The following is a 10,064-nucleotide window of genomic DNA, read 5'->3' as shown; positions in this document are numbered from 1 at the left end:
CAGGTACCTTCAGCAAGGGTTCACCTCTAGGGTTTTGAATTCTCCTTCTGATGTTCCTCTCCTCTGGGTCACCACATGCATTCAAGCTGTCTTCCACGCACTCTCTCTCACTGACTCAGCCATCAACAGTACCACTGCTTTACATGTCCATAGCAAAGAGTTACAGACTTTCAGTTGTCTCTATGTTGGACCTTCTTGCCTCTTGCAAGCTGTTCTCACTTTAAATTTGCTTTCTGCAGCTTTTCTCACTTTAATTCTGAAGCTTGGAGCCTTTCTCTCTATGGTCCCACTCTTAACTTCATTAACAGGACCTTTCGAGGTTCCTGTCCTTCCTTTGACTAGAAGGTCTGCTTGGGACTTTCCCTTGTTCCACTCCCCTGGATTTAGGGATTCTTTTCTTTAGCTTGGGACTGGCTATCTGTCCTCTTCTAAGCTGATTCTCTGGCAGGTATCTTCAAAACCTTCTTCCAGGACTCTAACAGCTTCCAAAACAAACTGCTGTCTCTAACTTTTCTGTGTGTCTCTCTGTGGGAGGGACCTGCTCTCAGGCCCCCTGTTGCTAGGCAACAGCACTGTTTTTTCTACTCTTGTGTTTGCTTAACAATTTAAGTAGTAAAACTCTCATTAGAAATGCAGGGACCTTTTTAATGTGCAACTAAAACTCAATTTGACCTCTTCTTAACACACAGATACAGAAATACAAATCAAACTTAAACTTTAAACCGAAAACTCATTCTTAACACCCACAAATACCAATATAACTTACTTTTACTATCTCCATTTCCTAACAAGCTGAAGAACATCAACTAGGCATCCCTGCGGCTTGCAGGTGAAGAAAGTCTCTCTCCATTGCAAGTCAACAAAGCCACAGTCTAAAAAGAAACAGGACAGTTCCTTCAGCTAACCTGCGGAACCAAGTGTCTCCAAACCAACTGCTCAAATGCCAAAGTCAGCTCTACCAGAATCACCCAACTTAATGGCCACAATGTTTCACCATCTACTCCTCACGGACAAGCCAAAGACTGATTTATATATCTTTTTTAACTTTTATATTTGGACTCCAATTCTCATTTCTGATCTGTGTGTATGTGTGTTGTGTTTTCTTATTTTTTCTCAGGTTTTTAGTAACTAATAAACATACTCTTTCCTTGACTCAAGAAAGCCTGGTTAAATTGGCTCTTTCTAAAACATAAATACATTTGGACTGCGAAAAGGTATACATGAGGTATACACAAATTAAGCTTGTTGCAACCAACCCAGGGAGTTGAATAAAGAAGGGGAGCCAGTTCATTCCTCCTCACCCAGGAGCATAACAATTTGAGGTATCTCATCTGGGATCATAACAAATTGGGGGACCTCGCCCAGGGACCAGTCGTATCAATTCTAAAGCTAACATAAATGGCAGCACACCAAACTGAAAATTTAACTAAGTTGAAATAACTTTAACAATTTAGAGTTGTATCTTTAAGTTATTAGAAGTGCATATTCTAATAGAAACTTCAACTAACTCGTCAACTGTTCAAGTATAGGCCCCTTTCCAAGCCTCAATTTGAGAATAGCCCAAGTCTCAGGTTTCAGCTGCTGAGGCCTTCAAAAATACCCGAATGGAATACAATTAGTTTATTATAAAAAAAAAGGAACATAGGAAATAGGAGCAGGAGAAGGCCATTTGGCCTCATGAGCCTGCTCCGCTATTCAACTAGATCATGGCTGATCTTCTACCTCAATGCCATTTTCCTGTACTATCTCCACATTCCTTCATATCTTTAATATCTAGAAATCTATCAATTTTTGTCTTGAATATGCTCAATGACTGAGTCTCAACAGCCCTCCGGGGTAGAGAATATCCTGTCAAGCCTTGCAAGAATTTTGTACACGTCAATGAGATCACTTCTCATTCTTCTAAACTCTAGAGAATATAGGCTCCATCTCTTTAATCTCTCCAAATAAAAATATAACATAATACAAGAATATATATAATGTAAAATATGTATTTTTCCTCACATTTCCCTTAAAATTCCACACAGGTGTAGATCCATGCATCACTCAAAAGAAGATAGTATTGAAGCAGGATATTTGTTGATATCTAAAGAAACATTAATTTTGTTGTGGAAGATTGGAACACTAAGGCCTGAATTTTCACACAGTCGGAAGGGCTCCACACCTTATTCAAAATGGCGCTGGAGCCCCGAATCCAGAATTCCTGCCTCCGAACCTGGCAATGGGGGGGTGCTGCATAGTGGGAAATAGGGTCAGGACAGAGTTCACACTTAAGGATTTCCCAAAAGTAGAGATACATTTAAAAGTGCAGCTGCCTTCACTTCGAGGCAATTTTCATTGGAGCGAATACTAGAACACGACTTGTGGGCTTTACACTTTTGAGAAAAAGGTCTAAACCTGTCAGGGTTCTTTGGAGAGGTCATGTAACCATTTGGGGGGCTCAAGTACCTTTTGGAAACCTTTAAAGTTTTTAACCAAGACACCCAAGAGAGTTGGAGGTTAGGGCCTATGGCCTTGGAAGGGCAGATATTTTTGCTCCTTATGACTTGGGCACCCAGGTAGGATGGAAGTGTGCCAGAGAAGTGGAAAAGTGCACTTCATGCTAAGGAACATACAAAATGGGGGTAGCACCTTCAAGCCATAGAGACATGTGATCAGGAACAACGGGCAACCACAGGGAGGGGACAAGGCCAGGAGTTAGAGCCAGTGCAGGGCACACCAGGCAGGAGGACAACCTGGTTTCACTCTGAGATAAGGGTCTACTGATTCCATACGTCATATTTGAATATGACATAGACCCAATACCGAAGGCAGCTCAGGTTGACCAGGAATTGGTAACCGACATTGGTGTGAAGGGTTCTCAAAATTCCCACATTTTTCATATTATCAACAAGGATATGACTTATGGACTTTAATGGCAGAGGACCCAACTGCTGAGTTAAGCGTAGAACCCTGCAGACAGGAGGCTGGGCCCATGAAGGCCTGGGGCTGCACATGCCCAGGCTTATTGAGTGCAGTGTGGATTGTTGCCTGACACCAGACAAGGAGAGGAGACAGAATATGCATTCTTCCCTTTAAAACAATCAACCCAGAGAAAGACTTCATCTTACACAAAACTAAAACCCATCAAAATCTTGCATAAATAATCGCTACTAACTGCTAAGGCAGGAAGGCAGCAATCAATGCAATTATGCAAACCTATCTATACTCCACATATACAATGGCTTTCAGTTCAAGACTAGTTACGGGGACAGGAAGACAACGATAAACATCATGTGAGCCCATTAAAAACAACGAGACAACAATCACCTGGGGAAGCCCATCAAAATCAGACAAAGAACTAACCTTGATTTGGATTGAGATAAGAAATTCGAAAAAGAGTATAACTGGGCCACCAGTTATGAAGGAGGAGGGTGAGCAGTTTTGGAGCAGTTGAAGCAGAGTTTAAGCAGGGGGTAGCTGAGCCAAGCGGAGGGAGGAGATCTGGAGGTTTGCAGGCCCGCAGGCAACATCATGGCGAGGGGCATGGGGTGGCAGGCTCAACCGAAGACAACAAGGCCACAACTGCAGCCCTCCACGAAGATCGACCACCCGCAACCGTGCCCTCCACCCAACTGAAGAACCTTCGCAGATTCCACAGACCAGGACCACGTGGGGATGGCAGGCCCCAGAGGACACAAAGAGCGTACCCCAAAACTGCAACTGGCTTACCTGGCTGGATTTTGAACTGTCAAGGAACCCTGGTTGGTAAGCATGATCCCTGACCTCTCCTAGTTCAATTTAGTTAGGTTTTGGGGGTGGGACAAGGGTAAGGGGATTAGTAGCGTGATTTTCCCTCATTATGCCGTGTGTTCTCCATTCTTAACGAAGTGTACTTTGTAGGTCTGTATAATCTCAGTGTAATCCTAATGTTATAAGTTCATTTGTGACTTCAATAAACCCAGTTTTTTTTCTTGCACCAAAACCAGTTGTCTGCTGCACTTTGTCACAACCCCCAAATAAGTCCAAGGTCTAGAACCCAGGGAGTGGGAGCGATTCGGATTGCTCAGAAGTTAGAGGTAAAGCTGACACACACCACTACAGGTGCCATAGTGCAAGATGAGTTGGTACCTCAGTCTGTTGATCTGCATGCCCTGCCTGTGGCTCTGAAGGTCACACTGCTCTGAATTTTTATGCTGCCAGGTCTTTCCATGGGTCAGCTAGAGACTTCTGTGGCATCTTCTAATCAGCTGCACACAGGTGCATCAAGGCAGTCACAGATACCTTCTTTGCATGGATAAAGGAAGCACATTCCCTTCCCGATGGATGCGGCGGTGCAGATGCAGAGGGCCATTGGGTTTGGGAAGATAGCAAGTTTCCCTCAAATATAGGGGGCTATTGATTACACACACATTGCCATAAGGGCCCCCACTCATCAACCTGATAACCAAAAATCCTTCCACTCCCTGAATCTGCGGCGGTGTATGACCACAGCAATGTGTTCCTGCATGTATGTGCACATTATCCAGGAAGCTGCCATGGCTCTTTTATTCTGAGGAATTTGCAACTGCTTCAGCTTTTCCAAACACCAACACAGGTCCGTGGTTGGTTTCTGGGGGACAAGGGGTACCCCTTAAAGTGGTAGCTGATGACCCCCTTTAGGCGGCTGCAAACAGAGCCCCAAAGGCACATGCTGACCTGTAATACTACAGAGCAGGCTATCAGCATCTTAAAGTTGTGGTTTAGGTGCCTTGGCTGTTCTGGAAGAGCTCTGCAGTATTCCCCTGCTAGGGTCTCCAGAATAGCAGCTGTGTGCTGCATTCTCCACAATATGGTTCAGCGGAGGATTCTACAGCTAGAGGGGACAGAAGCCTGCCCTATAGTTTGTACATCGAAGGAGGATGATGAGGAAGATGAGCAGGAGGAAGAGGCCCCTGTCCAGGGTGAAAGATCTGACATGATGGTGGAGGAAGAGGGCAGCAATGGGGAGTCCACATGAGGGGAAGGCCCATCTAACCATGGCAGGTTGTTTGCAGGAGGAGGTCATCACCAGAAGCCTGTTAACTCAGAGTCAATTCTCCTAGGCTCTTCATAATGTCACCAATTACCTCAGTCAGTCCCAAGTCATTATCTTCCACAAATAAACCTTTAACGCGAAAGGCACACTTCTTCTTGGAAATGCTCATTCCCAATAAAAAAGAAAAACGACGACATATACTGAAAGTCATTGCCATCGACATGGCTGAAACCATGACCATGATACCCTTGGTCTCAACATACTACACAAACAGAACCACATATATGTCAAAGGATGTCAGTGAGGCAGAGAAAGCACCACCTTGTGCCTAGTCAAACAATGCCCACTATGCCAAGAGTGCCATTGGGAAGCATGACTTCTCATCCACGGCCTTCAGGTATGAATGTATATGCTGACAGTACTGCAGCGAATGCACATTGTGCAGGTTTTTAAAATATTTGTTCAGGGGATGGGGGCATCGCTGGCAAGGCCAGCATTTAATTGCCCTTGAGATGAGGGCGATGCCACATGTGTGTTAGAACAACTCCGTCTACTACCTTCCACATTATCCATCCACCACTAACATCCAATGTCAGGAATGTGTGACATCTGCAACACGCAATGCAGCTAAAAACCTTGGCTCCCTATGATCCCACGTTCCCTATCACATAGAAGACAAAGGCTTCAAATGTGGTGGAGAAACCAGATAAGCATGCTTCCTTGGAGCATTCCTGCCATCTTGACATGCAGGGAATACACTCGTCACTAGGTAACAATCATGTGCTAATGACTGCCTTTAACAGTGCAATCATTGAAGTGGACCTGTTAATTCAAATTTCACCACCTGCCATGGAGATGTTTGAACCCAGGTCTCCAGTGTATTACCCTGGGTTACTAGTCCAGTGACAATACCATTATGCCACCACTTCCAAGGTAGCAAGTGGACCTGTTAAACTCTTTCGAGTTATCAACAGTCACAGATTGCAACTCTTTCGAGTACAATCACAGTTCTTGGTTTCCGGGAGTGAGACATGAACCCACAACCTTCTGATTCAAAGGCGAGGGTGCTATGAAATGAGCCACAGCTGACACCTCAGTGGAGCTGTTAAGGTGGATTCGACCATTGAGTCTGATAATTGATCCTCCCTTAAAGATAATCATTGTTAGACAGTAAACACTGCAAGAAGCATCTCTATCTGCAACCCTTGATGTACTACTGCCTTATTTGAAGGTCAGGAGAAGGCAGCCTTCCACTGCCAGATATGCATGGGCACACCTTTGCTCCTAATGATGTCAATGAGAGATGGACATGCAGTCTTCATTGCCAATGGTAAGATCTTTCTCCATTCTGAAAACATTCTCATTGTGAGTGTTTAATGTTACAAAAGTGGACCCAGACATTTTTAGATATAGTGATGTGTATTTACAATATGCTTAATTGCGATATATACACAAAGTGATATTAAATGAAACCATGGTGAACTCATTAGCAATTGAGGTGACACGGTGCCCTGAGCCCGTGAACGCTCCAATGCAATGCCCTCCATGTTGATCAGCTCTTGTGCAGTACGGCATTGAGAGTATGATGGCCGGCTTGCTGTGTGGGGACCTACTTCAGACGCGGCTTCTGCATTTCTGCAGGCAGCCTTTGTCACTGAGACAAGTGGAGCAGATGAGGGCTCTGGCAGAGGGGCTGGGCTAGCATGGATGGCATTAGGGGTTATGGGGTGGGTACAGGGCCATAGGTTGACACAGAGAGTCTGAGGGTCTGGGGGATGGAAACAAGAATATGGGCTTCCATGGAGCACATGAGGGGTTAGGGGATGGGAGAGGAGCATAGGCTGGCATGAAGGGTATGAGGGGATATGGGGGAGTGGGTACAGGGCATGAGGTGGCATGGGTTGATATGGATTGGGCATGGGTAGTATGTGGGAGGTGTGAGGGATGAGGGCTGGAAGGGTGTTCCATGTTTTATTACTTTATAAAAAATTTTGGACACAGTGCTGGGCTCCCAAGGCAGACCTTCCACCCAGCCTGCCTCCACACCCAGCATCCTCCTATTTCTGGGGTCACCTGGCCCAACTTCTAATATAGCCTGCGCCCCCAGATCGAAAATCTGATGTCCAGCAGCCATTTTTGAAAGTTGGGTTTGCAGAGCTGGGAAATCTCCTAATTCTGTGCACCCAGCCTGTGGACGAAAATTCAGGCTTATATTTTCCTAGGGAAGGCCATAATGGGCCATCTCTTGCAATGTCAGCAAGCATTTGGACAACTATTACAGTTATGACTCACTTCACTGTTGTGTGACGTCACCTCCTAACAACTGCAAACCTCAGAACAGGAACTCCTTACCAGGCCTCCTTTTAAAGCCTGACTAAGTCACACAACCCACATTGGACCCACGTCCTCATTATCACTGTCTCCAGGGGCAGCAGGCCTGACTCCAATTAGTGTCCCCTCCTGTGCACCCCCCCACCCCCCACCTCCCCACCCCCGGTGCAAACATTCGGCCATTCTGGGAAGTTTTTCCCAAGTCAAGTTTGAGGAGCCAGAAAATCTCCCACCTCTGCACACCCAACTTGAGAATGAAAATTCAGGTCTCAGAATCAACATGTGTCAATATAACTAGATATTCAGTACTGTGGAGATGGTACAGAGTCCAAATTGAATGCTTGAATCAAGAAATTAAAGGTGCAGATATATTGCAATTTTTGTAATTTTCCTTTCACATGATTATTAACAGTCTGAGAGTCGGATCCCATAAGACTCCAAAGGCAGGATGTTCAGGAGGCCAGAAAACTGGAGGGGAGGCCTGTGATACAGTTCTAGAGGGCAGGATGGAACAGAGCTGTGGTGGGACTTTAAATGTTAAAAAATGGTTTCATTTGGTAGTTATTCCTACATCTACATTTCCAATCAACCCCAACACATCCATAAAGGTGAAGAGAAACATTTGTCGCTTCTATTGTAGTGCACAATTCTATTTGGTCCAAATGCTGAACTCTTTCAGAGGCTCAGGAATGTAGTCAGTTGTCATTTTAGTAATTCTATCATGAAGTTGAAATTTGTAGAGGATTCTCCATTTCATGTTATCTAGTCTGAGAGTACCATCAATCATCTGTTGCATGAGGAAACTTGTAATGTGTTTATTGTCCCAGAGCTCATTCTCAATGCTGCTGACCTGAATACTCTATATTAGGATGGCAATAACAGTTCTTGTTCAAGCATAAAATGTCACAGATAAGGTATTTAAATTGAACTAATTTGAATGGGAATGGAAACAAGATTAAAACAATTTCATGAAGGTTTAAAAGCTAAAAGGAAATCAGGCAGCAGTACTAAAGAAATCTATTTTGGATTGGAAAAATCCAAAGAGGTAGTAATTGAAAATACCCAAGCGAAAATAGCACATGCAAATGAAGTAGTGTTTTGTATTGCATATATACTTTTAACACAGTGCTTGGCATTATCCCTACTGTGCACTTCAGAGAATCTCCTCAATGTATATAAATAGTTTTTAAGGAAACATAGGCTTGGGTGGTGGGAGTTATTTCCTAAGAGCCCTGCCAGCTCTAAGAATGTACCATAGGAAGCTGTTCAAAGTTGTTACAGGGTAAACTGTGTTCAAAGTGCCAAACCAAATTGTAATTGTCACTTTCAGGTTCTTGTTGCTTATTATAATTCAGGTTCAAATGTTTTGAACAAAATCACAAAGGCTATATAAAGTAGAACAGAAACAAACAATGGCCCTGAAATTACACTGTGGGATCCAATGTATGAGGGTTTAGCACATTTATTTTAAGCAGATTAATGTCAGCTAAAATAAGAGATAAATTAACGTCAGATAAAACACATTAAGCATTGTACTGAAATATGCTACAGAATAATGCCAGGGCCAAGTTTATGGCCAGAATAAATTATCCTTATATCTTGCCTTTAGCATAGCAAAATTTCCCAAAACACTTCACAAACTGGGGTTGGAGGGGTGGGTAGGGCAGATTTCAGCAGGAATGAAGAGAATAATTAGGAGACATGATCTAAGCTGTGATCGATGAGGCAGGTTTTTAAAGAGTATTTTGAAGGTGAAGAAAGATGGAACGAGATAGAGGATTTAGGACAAGAATTCCAGACATCAATGCCATGATAGCAAGGAGTGATATAGGGTATATATTAGGTCAGATTCAGGGTGCACTGTGTTGCTTCACACAAACTTTGTGTAAACATTTGATACAACCTTTGGGCTGAATCTTCATCCCAAGCAGAGGCAGGTTTGGAGGCAGGCGTGCTGGCAATTTCTTGCTGCCGGCCAATGTGCCAGTCTGCTGGTATGTTTCCACCTTTGGATTATTTCCAGGGAGGCAGTTTCTAGGATTACTACCCGGCCACCAGTGGCAGGTGGCCTATTAGGCCAATTAAAGTGCCAACTGAAGGCACTCCATACACTGCTTGTTGAACCCTCTGATGCAGCTAGAGTCTGTGGATTGAAGAATGGCAACCTCCTGGTTGCAGGCCTGGAGAGGCCAGAGGCGCATCTTGCAAAGCAGCCCAGTGTAAACGCATTGGGCCACATCCACAATGATAGTGTGGCAGCTGTGTCCACAGTATATCTTGTTCCATGTCCATCTTGAGGCATCCTCGCGGTCGCCTACCCACAGTGGCAGTATCCATCTCTCCCGGTGGGGTTGCCAGTCGCCCAAAGCCTCAGGTTCCAACATTGGTCCTTTCAGCTGCAGAATTTGCCCACCCACCTGAAGAGATGGCACCTTCTTGAAAATCTCCTCCAACATTCTGTCAGAGGAACTTCTAGGTTCACGACCTGGAATTCAGCTTGGCATTGGGATTGAGACACTGGAATTAAAATTCGGTCCTTTGCACTCACCATCCTATTTGACCCTGAGTTAAGCTTCCAATCACATATCCTCTACATCACCAAGAATACCCAATTCCTCCTTAATATTGCTCATTTCCGCCCCTGCCTTTGCTTATCTGCTGCTGAAACCCTCATTCATGCCATTGTTGCATCCAGATTTGACTATTTCTTGGCCAGCCTCCAATTTTCCATTCTCCA

Source organism: Cetorhinus maximus, chromosome 13, assembly GCF_964194155.1.
Source record: "Cetorhinus maximus chromosome 13, sCetMax3.hap1.1, whole genome shotgun sequence".
Taxonomy (NCBI): Eukaryota; Metazoa; Chordata; class Chondrichthyes; order Lamniformes; family Cetorhinidae; genus Cetorhinus; species Cetorhinus maximus.
The sequence above is the reverse complement of the archived record's forward strand: the minus strand, read 5'-3'. Positions refer to the sequence as shown.